The sequence below is a fragment of the Oncorhynchus mykiss genome, chromosome 10 (genome assembly GCF_013265735.2).
Source record: "Oncorhynchus mykiss isolate Arlee chromosome 10, USDA_OmykA_1.1, whole genome shotgun sequence".
Classification (NCBI taxonomy): Eukaryota; Metazoa; Chordata; class Actinopteri; order Salmoniformes; family Salmonidae; genus Oncorhynchus; species Oncorhynchus mykiss.
This window is the reverse complement of record NC_048574.1, coordinates 30,247,615-30,264,019: the sequence shown is the minus strand read 5'-3', so window position 1 is coordinate 30,264,019 and position 16,405 is coordinate 30,247,615.

Here is a 16,405-nt window from a genome sequence, read left to right as displayed (position 1 = left end):
ATAAATCCTTCTCTCTACTATTATTCTGACATTTCACATTCTTAAAATAAAGTGATGATCTTAACTGACCTAAGACAGGGAATTTTTACTAGGATTAAATGTCAGGAATTGTCAAAAACTGAGTTTAAATTTATTTGGCTAAGGTGTATGTAAACTTCCGACTTCAACTGTATATGCCTCATTATTTGAAAGTTGATTATTACTTACTCATGACATCCCTTTTTAAAATGAAAGATTTACATGATCAGTTCTGACAAAATGACTTATTTTAGGGTCTTACTGTATCCTAAATTAAACAAATCTAGGATACCCTCTTCCCTTGGCATTCCTAGAAGGGCCATTATACAACCCTAACATGGACACACACATCCCTCACATAAACACAGCTCTGATTATTTGCCTAAATGTCTCTCTGTAACAAAAGGAGAAGAGAGAGAGGCTGGCGTCTCCACATGGACACTGGGATTTAAGTGTCACCTGAAACAAACCAGGTGGCTTCTAATACTCAATACTGTCAGACTGTAACGACTTCCACTGCATACTGTCTGTCCTTGTCCTCAGCATGGCAGTTAAGGGCCATGTGTTTCCACCCCCCTCACTCAGTCAGAACTCCTAAATTCACCACTCCACCAAGCCAAATCAGTCAACACAATGCTGAGGAGGTCCCTCTTTATTGAACGAATCAAGGATCCAGGGTTCGGGTCCATTCTGAATTGAGTTGCGGAAATAGAAAGTAGGATTAAATTAAATTCAAATGGGTTATTTATTATGAATTGCTTTGAATTATATTCTACTTCCTTTAATTCAAAGCCAATTCAAAATCATGGTTTGAATTTAAATACATTTAAAAAATCCAAATTGACCCCAATCCTGCTTGGAACACTTAAGCCTAACCAAATTGTAGGGGGCTGACAAGTTCTTGTTCTGTGAAAGACAAAAACATGCTTTGTCAGTGTAAGAGTGTCATTGTGGTATTGTATCTGTGAGTCTGAGACAGATCTGTTAAATAGACTGTGCATCGCTCTTGGTTTGAATTCCAAGATGTCTCTCTCTACTTGACCACCCAACGTATGGTCTTGCACATGTTTCCTGTGTGGAGATAGAAAACCAAACCTCAAAATAATTCCAGTTTAACGAGGCTCCGTTTGGACATAATGGCACACAATTGGTGCTAAAACGAAGGTGGTTTTCCCCTCTGTTATGAGAAGAGCCATCCTTCGTGTGGTCAGATGAGGATTTAAATGCACTGACATTTTAGATAACGCTATTACATTTTTATGCTTTAAGATAAAATGTGTTGTGTAGTGTTTTTCGAGTGTTCACAAGATTAAAGAGATTGAACAGGATCTTAAGCACTTACAAATTCGTAATATATTGTACAAATTGGAGGACAGTATTTCCATTTCCTTGTTTTTTTTAATTTATTCACCATACTCATCAACCTTGACCTCTTCAACTTCAAGGGCTAAACTATAGAAGTGTGTAGAACCTCAAGTACATTCCATTTGAGACTGCACTGCACTGGTATTACTATAATTTGTTCACTCAAATGTGACCTTAGCATCAAGATACCAGGGCTGGGGTCAATTCCATTCCACTTCAGTCAATAAACTGAAATTCCAATTTCCCTAAGTGCTTCTCAATTAGCTAAATGTGGAATTGGAATCTCAGTTTACTTCCAGAGTTGACTGAATTGAAATGGAATTGATCCCAACCCTGCTAGATACTGTGGGTTGTAAAAGCGTTCAACAAGCATGACTTGTGAATGAATGAGAAAAAACATATAAAATCAAGCTTTTCATAGTGATCCTGCCTTCCATTCCAACCTGTGTGTTTGTAAATGTGTTATAGTATTGATGTCACTAATCAGTAGCCTAAACAGTCCACTGTGGTTCACGTCTATGATGTTCAATGTTTAAGTAATTATTCTTTCACTCAACTGGCTACAACTGTAAACCAATACTGCTATTTAACATGAGAAGATCTGTATGTATGGCAAATTATTTTGTTAATAAAAGCTATGCTTATATTGTTACAGGTCAGACTTTCATATTCTTACAGGAAGAGTTTACAAACCTATACAACAATTTTCAATTATTTTAGTTCAGAACAAATAATAAAGATACAAAGCCTTCTGAAAAACTGAAACATCTTTGTCGTCTCTGGTCACTGAACCACTGGACTGAGTAAAATGTATCTTACCTTTACAGTTCCCTTTCAGCAGGCAGCACCATAGGGTGACTGACTTGTCTTCAAATAAAAGGAGAGTCTAAGACTAAAGTCAATGAACAGATGCACATTCTCTGGCAACATATTAAGAACACTTACATAGTCACAAACAGATTGACAGATTTTCAGAAAGCAGAGAACCACACCAAACGTCCAGAAGAACAGCACAATGACCAAAAAGCCATAAAAATCATTTTCACACATGCAGATAGACTGGAGGGGACCATGCAGCAGCAGTAGGCTTTGGCTTTTCAACATCTTTCCCCAGGATGTGCTTTAGCAGCTTGGTCAGAGATGGTGCTGCAAGGCTTTGAGTCTGTTTCAGTGACCTGTTGGGCTGTGATCTACATGTCTGTGCTTTGGGTCTGTCATAGCTGCAGTCTGGTGGTCTATGTATAGGTCTGGATGAGTGTCCAGGGGTCAGGTGGTCTACTTGTAAGTCTGGATAAGTGTCCTGGGGTTAGGTGGTCTACCTAAAGGTCTGGGTGAGTGTCCTGGGGTCAGGTTGTCTACCTGTTCCCATCAAATTGATATGTTGCGGATAAAAGGCTGTGTCTGATGATGAGGTGCACATAAAAATAACTTTTGCTGTTAAATTCACACATACCGAATAAAGAATACAAGTTAAATGGGTTTCCACAGCATTTTCAACTCTACTGATGGTTTTGTAAAACAATATGTATATTGCGATTGTGCGTTCCCACTCTGGTCGTGGCAGGTGTGCTCTAGCCAACAGTTAGCAGATACAGTGCGGGTAGGATAACCTACATGATGAGATTAATATGGGAGAAAAAACAAGATTATTTGTATTTGTCAAACTGCAGACAAGTATCAATCATCATGACTCCAGAATAAGACCCTCAATATTTATTGGAAAGGAGAACTTTCACTTTCACCACCTTGTGAAGTTCATCATAATATATTTAATCTGTAGCCTAATAAACTGCATTCTTTCCAAAACTAATTTCTCGCAGAATAAATTTTACTGACACAAAAAGATTGAGCATATTTTGTTTTGTCGACATTTGTACATTTTACCGACCGATTTGCTGTTTCCATCAGGCCTGTCATGACATTTTTATCCGACATGTACAGTGCCTTGCGAAAGTATTCGGCCCCCTTGAACTTTGCGACCTTTTGCCACATTTCAGGCTTCAAACATAAAGATATAAAACTGTATTTTTTTGTGAAGAATCAACAACAAGTGGGACACAATCATGAAGTGGAACGACATTTATTGGATATTTCAAACCTTTTTAACAAATCAAAAACTGGAAAATTGGGCGTGCAAAATTATTCAGCCCCTTTACTTTCAGTGCAGAAAACTCTCTCCAGAAGTTCAGTGAGGATCTCTGAATGATCCAATGTTGACCTAAATGACTAATGATGATAAATACAATCCACCTGTGTGTAATCAAGTCTCCGTATAAATGCACCTGCACTGTGATCGTCTCAGAGGTCCGTTAAAAGCGCAGAGAGCATCATGAAGAACAAGGAACACACCAGGCAGGTCCGAGTTACTGTTGTGAAGAAGTTTAAAGCCGGATTTTGATACAAAAAGATTTCCCAAGCTTTAAACATCCCAAGGAGCACTGTGCAAGCGATAATATTGAAATGGAAGGAGTATCAGACCACTGCAAATCTACCAAGACCTGGCCGTCCCTCTAAACTTTCAGCTCATACAAGGAGAAGACTGATCAGAGATGCAGCCAAGAGGCCCATAATCACTCTGGATGAACTGCAGAGATCTACAGCTGAGGTGGGAGATTCTGTCCATAGGACAACAATCAGTCGTATATTGCACAAATCTGGCCTTTATGGAAGAGTGGCAAAAAGAAAGCCATTTCTTAAAGATATCCATAAAAAAGTGTTGTTTAAATTTTGCCACAAGCCACCTGGGAGACACACCAAACATGTGGAAGATGGTGCTCTGGTCAGATGAAACCAAAATGGAACTTTTTGGCAACAATGCAAAACGTTATGTTTGGCGTAAAAGCAACACAGCTGAACACACCATCCCCACTGTCAAACATGGTGGTGGCAGCATCATGGTTTGGGCCTGCTTTTCTTCAGCAGGGACAGGGAAGATGGTTAAAGTTGATGGGAAGATGGATGGAGCCAAATACAGGACCATTCTGGAAGAAAACCTGATGGAGTCTGCAAAAGACCTGAGACTGGGACGGAGATTTGTCTTCCAACAAGACAATGATCCAAAACATAAAGCAAAATCTACAATGGAATGGTTCAAAAATAAACATATCCAGGTGTTAGAATGGCCAAGTCAAAGTCCAGACCTGAATCCAATCGAGAATCTGTGGAAAGAACTGAAAACTGCTGTTCACAAATGCTCTCCATCCAACCTCACTGAGCTCGAGCTGTTTTGCAAGGAGGAATGGGAAAAAATGTCAGTCTCTCGATGTGCAAAACTGATAGAGACATACCCCAAGCGACTTACAGCTGTAATCGCAGCAAAAGGTGGCGCTACAAAGTATTAACTTAAGGGGGCTGAATAATTTTGCACGCCCAATTTTTCAGTTTTTGATTTGTTAAAAAAGTTTGAAATACCCAATAAATGTCGTTCCACTTCATGATTGTGTCCCACTTGTTGTTGATTCTTCACAAAAAAATACAGTTTTATATCTTTATGTTTGAAGCCTGAAATGTGGCAAAAGGTCACAAAGTTCAAGGGGGCCGAATACTTTCGCAAGGCACTGTACTTTACTCCCATAAAAGGTTGAATGGAATCATGGTTACTAACCACTTTTCCATCCACAATTTTTATCGCGTAAAGTCATACTGCAAAAAATAATGACAGCTGTGATGGAAACAGCAAATGTGTTGGGAAACTTTACTAATCTCGACAAAACAAAATACGCTCGATGGGTGGGACTTTTTTGTGTCTGTAAAATAAATTATGCGAGAAATGGCAATGGAAATGTCTTTATGTGCAAATATTGATATAATAACCATCATATCGAAGTAAATTTGGAGTCACCGACGATATGGTGTGTGGTCCTCCCACTACGACTCGGGAAACCATGGAGTTTTTTAGATTAAATAAATGATGATGAACTTCCCAGGGTGTTGAAAGTGCATGGTGATGAGCTTGATTATCCTTTCCAATAAATATTGAGGGTCTTATTCTGGTGACATGATGATTGATGCTTGACTGCCATTTGAAAAATATTCTCGCTCTTGTGATGTGGTGAGGTTGGACCCAGGTGCAGAGAAGAGACCAGAAATCAGTGTTTAAGGATAAACATAGTACTGAGAAACAGTAGCCGCAGGATCACAGTACACTTGAAAAACACCAAACACTAAGTGACACAAATGCACACAGTAAACAATTCAGTCCTCGGGACCTGATTGGTGTCACACTTTTGCCCCAGCTAACACACCTGACTCCAATTATCAACTAATCATGATCTTCAGTTAAGAATGCAATTAGTTTAATCAACTGTGTTTGCTAGGGATGGGGAAAAACTGTGAAAAATGTCTGCTTGTTTTGCATGCATGGCTGCAGCAAGATGTTTAGGGGTGGGGGGTGCTGTCATTTTTTTGTTGATGGCTGATGGCTATTTTGGTCTGCACATACAGGAGTAATAAAGGCCCAGTAGACTACCTTTGTGGGAAAATATATTTAAAAAAAAAAAAAAGGATACACACTGAACAAGAATAGAAATGCAATATGTAAAGCGTTGGTCCCATGTTTCATGAGCTGAAATAAAATATCCAAGAAATGTTCCATGTGCACAAAAAGCTAATTTCTCAAAAATGTTGTCCACAAATTTGTTTACATCCCTGTTAGTGAGCATTTTACCTTTTCCAAGTGTGGCATATCAAGAAGCTGATTAAACAGTATGATCATTACACAGGTACACCTTGTGCTGGGGACAATATAAGGCCACTATAAAATGTGTAGTTTTGTCACACAACAAAATGCAACAGATGTCTCAGATTTTGAGGGAGCGTGCAATTGGCATGCTGACCGCAGGAATGTCCACCAGAGCTGTTGCCAGACAATTGAATGTTAATTTCTCTACCATAATCCGCCTCCAACGTCGTTTTAGAGAATTTGGCAGTACATCCAACCCGCCTCACAACCGCAGACCACGTGTATGGCATTGTGTGGGCGAGCGGTTTTGCTGATGTCAATTTTGTGAACAGAGTGCCCCATGGTGGCGGTGGGGTTATGGTATGGGCAGGCATAAACTACGGACAACGAACGCAATTATATTTTATCGTTGGCAATTTGAATGCACAGACATACCGCGATGAGATCCTGAGGCCCATTGTCGTGCCATTCATCTGCCGCCCTCACCTCATGTTTCAGCATGATAGCCACGACCCCATGTTGCAAGGATCTGTACACAATTCATGAAAGCTGAAAATGTCCCAGTTCTTCCATGTCCTGCAAAACTCACCCATTGAGCATGTTTGGGATGGTCTGGATCGATGTGTATGACAGCGTGTTCCAGTTCCCGCCTATATCCAGCAACTTGGCACAGCCATTGAAGAGGAGTGGGACAAGATTCCACAGGCCACAGGCCACAGGCCACAGTCCACAGTCCACAGGCCACAGTCCACAGTCCACAGTCCACAGGCCACAGGCCACAGGCCACAGGCCACAGGCCACAGTCCACAGGCCACAGGCCACAGTCCACAGTCCACAGGCCACAGTCCACAGTCCACAAGCCACAGGCCACAGTCCACAGTCCACAGTCCACAGGCCACAGTCCACAGTCCACAGTCCACAGTCCACAGGCCACAGTCCACAGTCCACAGGCCACAGTCCACAGTCCACAGTCCACAGTCCACAGGCCACAAGCCACAGTCCACAGGCCACAGGCCACAGGCCACAGTCCACAGGCCACAGGCCACAGTCCACAGGCCACAGTCCACAGTCCACAGGCCACAGGCCACAGGCCACAGGCCACAGTCCACAGGCCACAGTCCACAGGCCATAGGCCACAGTCCACAGGCCACAGGCCACAGGCCACAGTCCACAGGCCACAGTCCACAGGCCACAGGCCACAGGCCACAGTCCACAGGCCACAGGCCACAGGCCACAGTCCACAGTCCACAGGCCACAGTCCACAGTCCACAGGCCACAGGCAACAGGCAACAGGCCACAGGCCACAGGCCACAGGCCACAGTCCACAGTCCACAGGCCACAGTACACAGTCCACAGTCCACAGGCCACAGGCAACAGGCAAAACCTTTGAAATTGTTGCATGTTGCATTTATATATATTTTTCTGTATTTATGTTTTATATTTTTTCAGATTTATCAGGGGATGCTGCAGCACCCTCAGCACTGCCTGCCGCAGTATAAATTCATAGACCAATAACAAAGACAGTTTCAAACCTCTCTACCAATAACAGGTAGTTTTCAGGTGACATATCCCTCCCATTAGGCTCATCCAACTAGGCCCCTTACTCAGACCACTCCCAGACAGTCCTAGCTAAATTCTAGCTTTTCTAAGAAGCTATTTTTGTTTATTTTTGACAATTTTAATTGAAAACAATCACTGTAAGGTACTCGTTAACCAGAAATTATTTGATATTGTGATACAAATGGTTGCATCCTGTAAAACAACACAGACAGCTCTGGCTCTATGTGGGAGAGTGGGGAGAAGTGTGGTCAACCTCACTGTGAGGTATGGATATACAGTATTCTGTTTTCAGGGATATATTCAGAGGCAGCTGAGGGTTGATGGGATTTTGGGGTCTTTTTGGTTTTGTGCTCCTGGGTGTCATATGGGATGGACAGGTTTAAATGAGATGTAAAAAGACCCCTAGTGCCAGTGTCCAATAAGGATCTCTTTTGTCTCATGGACATCAATGGTAGAAGCAGACTTTAAGAATATACAGTACATGGTGAACCCTTTTTAGATTTTTAGCTCTGCCTCTCTAGGGACTGGAGTTGTCCTTATGCAAGGGGTAGCTAGGGGCCCAGGTTGATTTGTAGAAAAAAACGGATGTTTACAATCCAAATAGAAACATTCAATCAAAGATGAGACCTGACCAAAATATCCCCTGTCTGCTCAGTGCAACTGCTATATATATCAGTCTGCTACTGATGGCTATATCGGTCCGCTAATACAGGACTAATAAAGGCCCAGTGCACTACTTTTGTGAATTTCTTTAATGTTTACAGAACAAACAGGGAGTGGTATGATGATATGTGAAGCTGAATAGATTAATCAGTCAAATGCGCCTTGAATGGGGAGCATTACTTATGAGTTCATCTGAGTATCAGGGGCCAGTTGATGAAAAGCTAGCCTGTTCCCAGATCTGTTTGTGCTGTCTTGGCCATCGGAGTTGGCCAGACTGCTCAAACACATCTGGGACCAGGCTTGTGAAAAGCAGTCTTATTTAAAAAAAAGAAACCCCTCTCTGCTGGATGCTCCTCTGTTTCATCAACAAAACAAAAACAATAACAAATGCACTGGGGTGAACAATGGCACAGTTCACCTTATGATTCCAGCTTTAACGGTTAAGGATTTGATTTTGATTTTGTCAAAGCTAACTGGATTTGCAGGATAACACATAATTTATCATTCCTTACCATTCCTGCAAATTCCTACAAAACGTTGCTTTTTCTAAGCCTTAACTTTTCAAAATAATGTTTTTTTTACCAATGTTTGGTATTTTATATATTGTCACTAAGCTAAGAAACCTGGCTGAGGTGTGTACTGTATTGTTCATCATGGACTTCCTCAGTACAGGTTGTGTGTAAAAAGACATAGGAAAGTCTGGACAGTGGAACAATTTACGACTGCAACATCAGCAAAATCTCCAGTGAGAGGGCATAACACACACGCACAGCTCGGAGTGGGAAAGTATTTTTACACATAATATGAACTTGTGGTGTGTTATTGTGCTCTGCTTAAATTTAGCAAATGTCATGGAGAAAGCTCAGGAATATACAGAAAAGATGGCGCCGGAGAAGAAGGCAGACGTTTTACGTACCCCCAGCCAATTGCGTTTTTTTGTTTGTTTATTTACGTTGTTTGTGACTTATTTTTTTACTTATTTTGTACATAATGTTGCCGCTACCAACTCTTATGACCGAAAATAACTTCTAGACATCAGGACTGCGATACTCACCAAGGACCTTCAGAATCCTTATTTTTTTTCACGACTCTGACGAGCCCGATGTGAAGGATATACTGCTTCCTCAGGAACAGGCCCCGATCCCCCTGATATGCATGAAGAGGAGGTGGAGAAAGAGGGGCCGAAGGGTGGGCTGCCTTCTGAGAATTCGTAGGCGATCGAATAAACCCCCACTTCCCTCCATTCTGCTAGCAAACGTGCAATCATTGGAGAATAAAATCGCAGAGTTACGCTGAAGATTAAACTACCAACGGGACATTAAAAACGGTAACATCTTATGCTTCATGGAGTCATGGCTGAACGACGACAATATCAACATACAGCTGGCTGGTTATGCGATGTCCCGGAAGGTTAGAACAACAGCGTCTGGTAAGACAAGGGGCGGCGGACTATGTATTTTTGAAAATAACAGCTGGTTCACGATATCTAAGGAAGTCTCGAGCTATTGCTCGCCTGAGGTAGAGTATCTCATGATAAGCTGTAGACCACACTACCTACCAGGAGAGTTTTCATCTGTGTTCTTCGTAGCTGTTTACATATCACCACAGTCAGAGGCTGGCACTAAGACAGCATTGAATGAGCTGTATTAATCCATAAGCAAACAATAAAACGCGCACCCAGAGGCGGCGCTCCTACTAGCCGGGGACTTTAATACAGGGAAACTTAAATCCGTTTTACCAAATTCTATCAGCATGTCACATGTGCAACCAGAGGAAATTAACTCTGGACCACCTATATTCCACACACAGAGACGCATGCAAAGCTCTCCCTCGCCCTCCATTTGGCAAATCTGACCATAATTCTATCCTCCTGATTCCTGCTTACAAACAAAAAATAAAGCAGGAAGCACAAGTGACAAGATCAATAGAAAAGTGGTCAGATGAAGCAGATGCTATACTACAGGACTGTTTTGCTAGGATAGACTGGAATATGTTCTGGGATTCCTCCGATGGCATTGAGGAGTACACCACATCAGTCATTGGCTTCATAAATAAGTGCATCGATGACGTCGTCCCCACAGTGACTGTACATACATACCCCAACCAGAAGCCATGGATTACAGGCAGCATTCTCACTGAGCTAAAGGCTAGAGCTGCCACTTTCAAGGAGCGTGACTCTAACCCGGAAGCTTATAAGAAATCCCGCTATGCCCTCCAACAAACCATCAAACAGGCAAAGCGTCAATACGTCAATTTGTACTCCACCGGCTCTGATGCTCATCGGATGTGGCAGAGCTTGCAAACCATTACAGACTACGAAGGGAAGCACAGCCGAGAGCTGCCCAGTGACATGAGCCTACCAGACGAGCTAAACTACTTCTATGCTAGCTTCGAGGCAAATAGCACTGAAACATGCATGAGAGCACCAGCTGTTCATGAAGACTGTGTGATCACGCTCTCCGAAGCCAATGTGAGTAAGACCTTTAAACAGGTCAACATTCGCAAGGCCGCAGAGCCAGTCGGATTACCAGGACGTGTATTGCGAGCATGTGCTGACCAACTGGAAAGTGTCTTCCCTGACATTTTCAACCTCTCCCTGTCCGAGTGTGTAATACCAACATGTTTTAGGCCGACCACCATAGTGCCTATGCCCAAGAACACTAAGGTAACCTGCCTAAATTATTACCGACCCGTAGCACTCACGTCTGTAGTCATGAAGTGCTCTGAAAGACTGGTCATGGCTCACATCAACACCATTATCCCAGGAACCCTAGACCCACTCCAATTTGCATATCACCCCAACAGATCCACAGATGATGCAATTTCTATTGCACTCCACACTTCCTTTTCCCACCTGGACAAAAGGAACATCTATGTGAGAATGCTATTAATTGACTACAGCTCAGTGTTCAACACCATAGTGCCCTCAAAGCTCATCACTAAGCTAAGGACCCTGGGACTTAACACCTCCCTCTGCAACTAGATCCTGGACTTCCTGATGGGCCACCTCCAGGTGGTAAGGGTGGGTAACAACACATCTGCCATGCTGATCCTCAACACAGAGGCCCCACAGGGGTGCATGCTCAGTCCCCTCCTGTACTCCCTGTTCACTTATGACTGCACGGCCAGGCATGACTCCAACATCATTATTCAATTTGCCAATGACACCGACAAAGGCGACACAGCCTATAAGGGAGGAGATCAGAGACCTGACCGTGTGGTACCAGGACAACAAGCTCTCCCTCAACTTGATCAAGACATAGGAGATGATTGTGGACAACAGGAAAAAGACGACAGAGCACGCCCCCATTCTCTTCGACGGGGCTGCAATGGAGCAGGTTGAGAGTTTCAAGTTCCTTGGTGTCCACATCACCAACAAACTATCATGGTCCAAGAATACCAAGACAGTCATGTGAAGAGGGCACGACAAAACCTATTCCCCCTCAGGAGACTGAAAAGATTTGGCATTTGTCCTCAGATCCTCAAAAGGTTCTACAGCTGCACCATCAAGAGCTCAGCCTCTGACCGCAAGGCACTACAGAGGGGCCAAGCTTCCCACCATCCAGGCGGTGTCAGAGGAAGGCCCTAAAAATTGTCAAAGTCTCCAGCCACCCTAGTCATAGACAGTTCTCTCTGCTACCGTACGGCAAGCGGTACCGGAGCGTCAAGTCTAGGTCCAAGAGGCTTCTAAACAGCTTCTAGCCCCAAACTCCTGAACATCTAGTCAAATGGCTACCCAGACTATTTGCACCCCCCCGCCCTCTCTTTACACCACTGCTACTCTCTGTTGTCATCTATGCATAGTCACTTTAATAACTCTACCTACATGCAAATACTACCTCAACTAACCGGTGCCCCCGCACATTGACTCTGTATCGGTACCCCTCTGTATATAGTCTTGCTATTGTTATTGTACTGCTGCTCTTTAATTACTTGTTACTTTTGTATCTTATTCTTATCCATATTTTTTTTAAACTGCATTGTTGGTTAGGGGCTCGTAGGTAAGCATCTCACTGTAAGGTCTTCTACACCTGTTGTATTCAGCGCATGTGACTAATACAATTGTATTTCATTTTATTTTATTGAATGTAGTGAGGAAGACTGACTGATTCATGTGAAAAAAATACATCTGAAATGCACAGACACAGAGGATATTTAGAGGTTGAGACCTTTGGCAAGAAAACCATGTAAATCATTACTAACAAATACATGCCTCATTATTTGATACATTATTATTCCTGACAAAATGCAGACATATTTTAGGGTCTTGTTCAACATAGCCTAAATCATATGGGAAAAACAAATCTAGGATATGATGTCACCCTCTTTTCTTGGCATCCCTAAAAGGCATATTATACAACCCTCACATGGACACATATACACAAACACAGACTCGCACACACAGACACACACACAGACACCTACACACCCTTCACATGGACACAGCTGTGATCATTTGCCCAACTGGCACATTCCATTCCACCACAGGCCACCATCGTCATAGAGTGGCAACTGTGACTTACTGCCTCTGTAATAAAAGAGAAAAGAAAGAGGCTGGCGTCTCCACAAGGACAAGCTTTTAACACTCAATATTGTCAAACTGCATACTGTCTGTCCTTGCCCTAGCAGTTAAGTGCTATGTGGCTCTAGTTTTTAATTTCTTCACCATACATACATCAACCTTGACCTCTACAACTTCAAGGGCTAAACTATAGGAGTGTGTATAACCTCAAGTACATTCCATTTGAGACTGCACTGCACTGGTATTACTATCATTTGTTCACTCAAATGTGACCTTAGCATCAAGATACCAGGGCTGGGTTCAATTCCATTCCACTTCAGTCAATAAACTGAAATTCCAATTTCCCTAAGTGCTTCTCAATTAGCTAAATGTGGAATTGGAATCTCAGTTTACTTCCAGAGTTGACTGAATTGAAATGGAATTGATCCCAACCCTGCTAGATACTGTGGGTTGTAAAAGCGTTCAACAAGCATGACTTGTGAATGAATGAGAAAAAACATATAAAATCAAGCTTTTCATAGTGATCCTGCCTTCCATTCCAACCTGTGTGTTTGTAAATGTGTTATAGTATTGATGTCACTAATCAGTAGCCTAAACAGTCCACTGTGGTTCACGTCTATGATGTTCAATGTTTAAGTAATTATTCTTTCACTCAACTGGCTACAACTGTAAACCAATACTGCTATTTAACATGAGAAGATCTGTATGTACTGTGGCGACCTGTCATTCAAGGCTGTTTTGAGCCCCACCTGTTTAGGAAAAAAAGTAAATAAAAAATATTTTTTTGCGTGTTATTTTGGCATTAGTAAGTGTCACATATCAGTTTGCAAACAATGTAAATCAAATAAAGAATCCTTGAGTTAATAAAGACGCATACAAACATGGTCTCTTTTTGCTTTCTTGAATAAGGCAGCTTCGAAATGCAGGTGTTTCATCATCCTAGTGCTTTCTGTGGTGGTTGTGCGGCAGCCAGCGAAAAATAAGAAGCGTAGGGTTGGTAATGTTCTCTAGTTGCACCGTAGATTGGTTCAGTGTTCTGTCACTCATGCGGACACTACGTCACCGCAAAATCTATGTGGAGAGCTCGAAAATTCAAGCCCCTTGGGTGCTACCATAGAGTTGCATTAGAAGTGCCCATTCAAGAAGGCTCAAGGTCATTGGCCACAGATAAAAGGACGTCAAATCACGTTATATCTACCATAGTGTTGATTGGACTGATCATGTCAACATCATACTTTCAACATATTAGCTATCAAGCTAGCATTCATCATCATATATCAAGTCGATTATCTACTGGCAAATCCTTTACAATCCTTGTCACATGAAGAGAAATTATAGATAAAATGTATCTGTGCTCATCGGCCATTGGACATAAACATTACACAATAAGTTTGAAATTGCAAATTCCACAATGAGTGGTTTGGAAGGAATCCGTAGCTAACTGCAAGCATTGCAAAGCAATCACTAGCCTGCTATTCAGTAGAGTGGGTGTGTGGTCCAAGTCTGGGTTTAAGGGTCTCTTTTCCAAGCTTAAAATGATAAACATTCAACATTGGCCATGCTGTCAATCCAGCATGACTTCTGCCTCGTTCAAAACAACTGGAAACTCGGAACTGGGAAATCTTAGAATTCAGTGAGTTCAAGACAACTGGGAACTCAGAAAAAACGAGCTCCAACTGGGAAAATATGTTTTGAATGGTCATCCAACTCTGAATTTCTAGTCGGGAACTCAGACCTATTTCTAGAGCTCTGACCTGTCATCATGATTCAACCTTGTTTTTTCCGAGTTCCCAGTTGTCTTGGAAGCACCATCAATCTAGAGAATACCAGACTTTGATGACAAAATTTGCACACCAAGGACCGTTGCACCATCTTCCTGTTCACATGAGCACAACAAGGTGAGTCCAAAAATGTATTGTATGCTGCTGCATAAGTGATGCAATATGCCAGGGAGATACTAAGAAAGTAATACTAAGTGTATGTTGTGTAGTAAGATGTTAGTAGCCCATGTGCCTCACCCTAATCATTTGGTCCCTTTTCCCCTCATAACTTAGCCTACTGTTCTGACTTGGTGGTACACATTTAGCCTATAGCCTGTTTTAGAGAAATGTAATCATTGAATATTGTAAGAGCTTTCATTGTCTGCATATATGCCCCCTTTATTTATCCTACGGTTCAGACTTGGTGTACAGGGAGAATACCATAAGAATTGCCCATGTTCTGAATTCAAAAGTGCTGAACAAATAGTTATATTGACTACATCCGTCCTAGCTCGCTCATTAATGTCTTAATTTGTAATGCTCTGATCTGTTTCACCTGTCTTTGTGATTGTCTCCACCAATCTCCTGGTGTCACCTGTTTTCCCAATTAGTCCCTGGGTAATTACTCCTGTGTTCTCTGTTTGTCTGTTGCCAGTTCATCTTGTCTTGTCAAGTCAACCGGCGTGTTTTTTTTCAGTGCTCCTGATTTTTTCCTTATCTCCGTTTTTGTAGTCCTCCCGGTTTTGACCCTTGCCTGCCCTGACTCTGAGCCCGCCTGCCACTCTGTACCTCCTGGACTCTGACCTGGTTTATAATATTTTGCCTGTACATGACCTGTCTCGTCTGCCCCTTGGATTATAATAAATATCAGAGACTCAAACCATCTGCCGCCCGTGTCTGCATCTGGTTCTCGCCCTGTATCGTTATATAATCGAAATTACGGATTGCCTCTTATTCGCTCGAAGTCCCCTTATGCCATAGTTTGTACATCTCAGTTGTCAGTAGAAACCACATTTGTTTAAGCAAGTCAGCAATATCAGCTATGTTTTTTTTAAAGGCAGTAAATGAGGCTGAATTAACTGTTTCGCTGACAGACAAGGCTCCACTGATAGCCAGGAGTAACAGTGGTAAGGTGTTGGGACTGCTGTTGGGACAGCTTTATGTAGGCCCTAACAGTTTCTGGGCAACCTTTGTCACCGTTATAGTGCAATTAATGTATTGTTTGGTGTTGTGTTGTGTAGTGGCTTTGCTGGCATGCATCTAAAACATGTTTTGGGAGTTTTCCCCACCAAGATTTACATGCTAAAATTGCCAATGTGTATGTATGGTGAATTATTTTGTTAATAAAAGCTGTGCCTATATTGTTACAGGTCAAATTGTCCTATTCTTACAGGAAGAGTTTACAAACCCACATATAACAATGTTCAATGTTTTAAATTCAGAACAAATAATAAAGATACAAAGCATTCTGAAAAACTGAAACATCTTTGTAGTCTCTGGTCACTGAACCACTGGACTGAGTAAAATGTATCTTACCTTTACAGTTCCCTTTCAGCAGGCAGCACCATAGGGTGACTGACTTGTCTTCAAATAAAAGGAGAGTCTAAGACTAAAGTCAATGAACAGATGCACATTCTCTGGCAACATTTTAAGAACACTTACACAGTCACAAACAAATGCAACGTCTGTTAACAGATTTTCTGAAAGAGAACCACACCAAACGTCCAGAAGAACAGCACAACGACCTAAAAGCCATAAAAATCATCTTCACACATGCAGATAGACTGGAGGAGACCATGCAGCAGCAGTAGGCTTTGGCTTTTCAACATCTTTCCC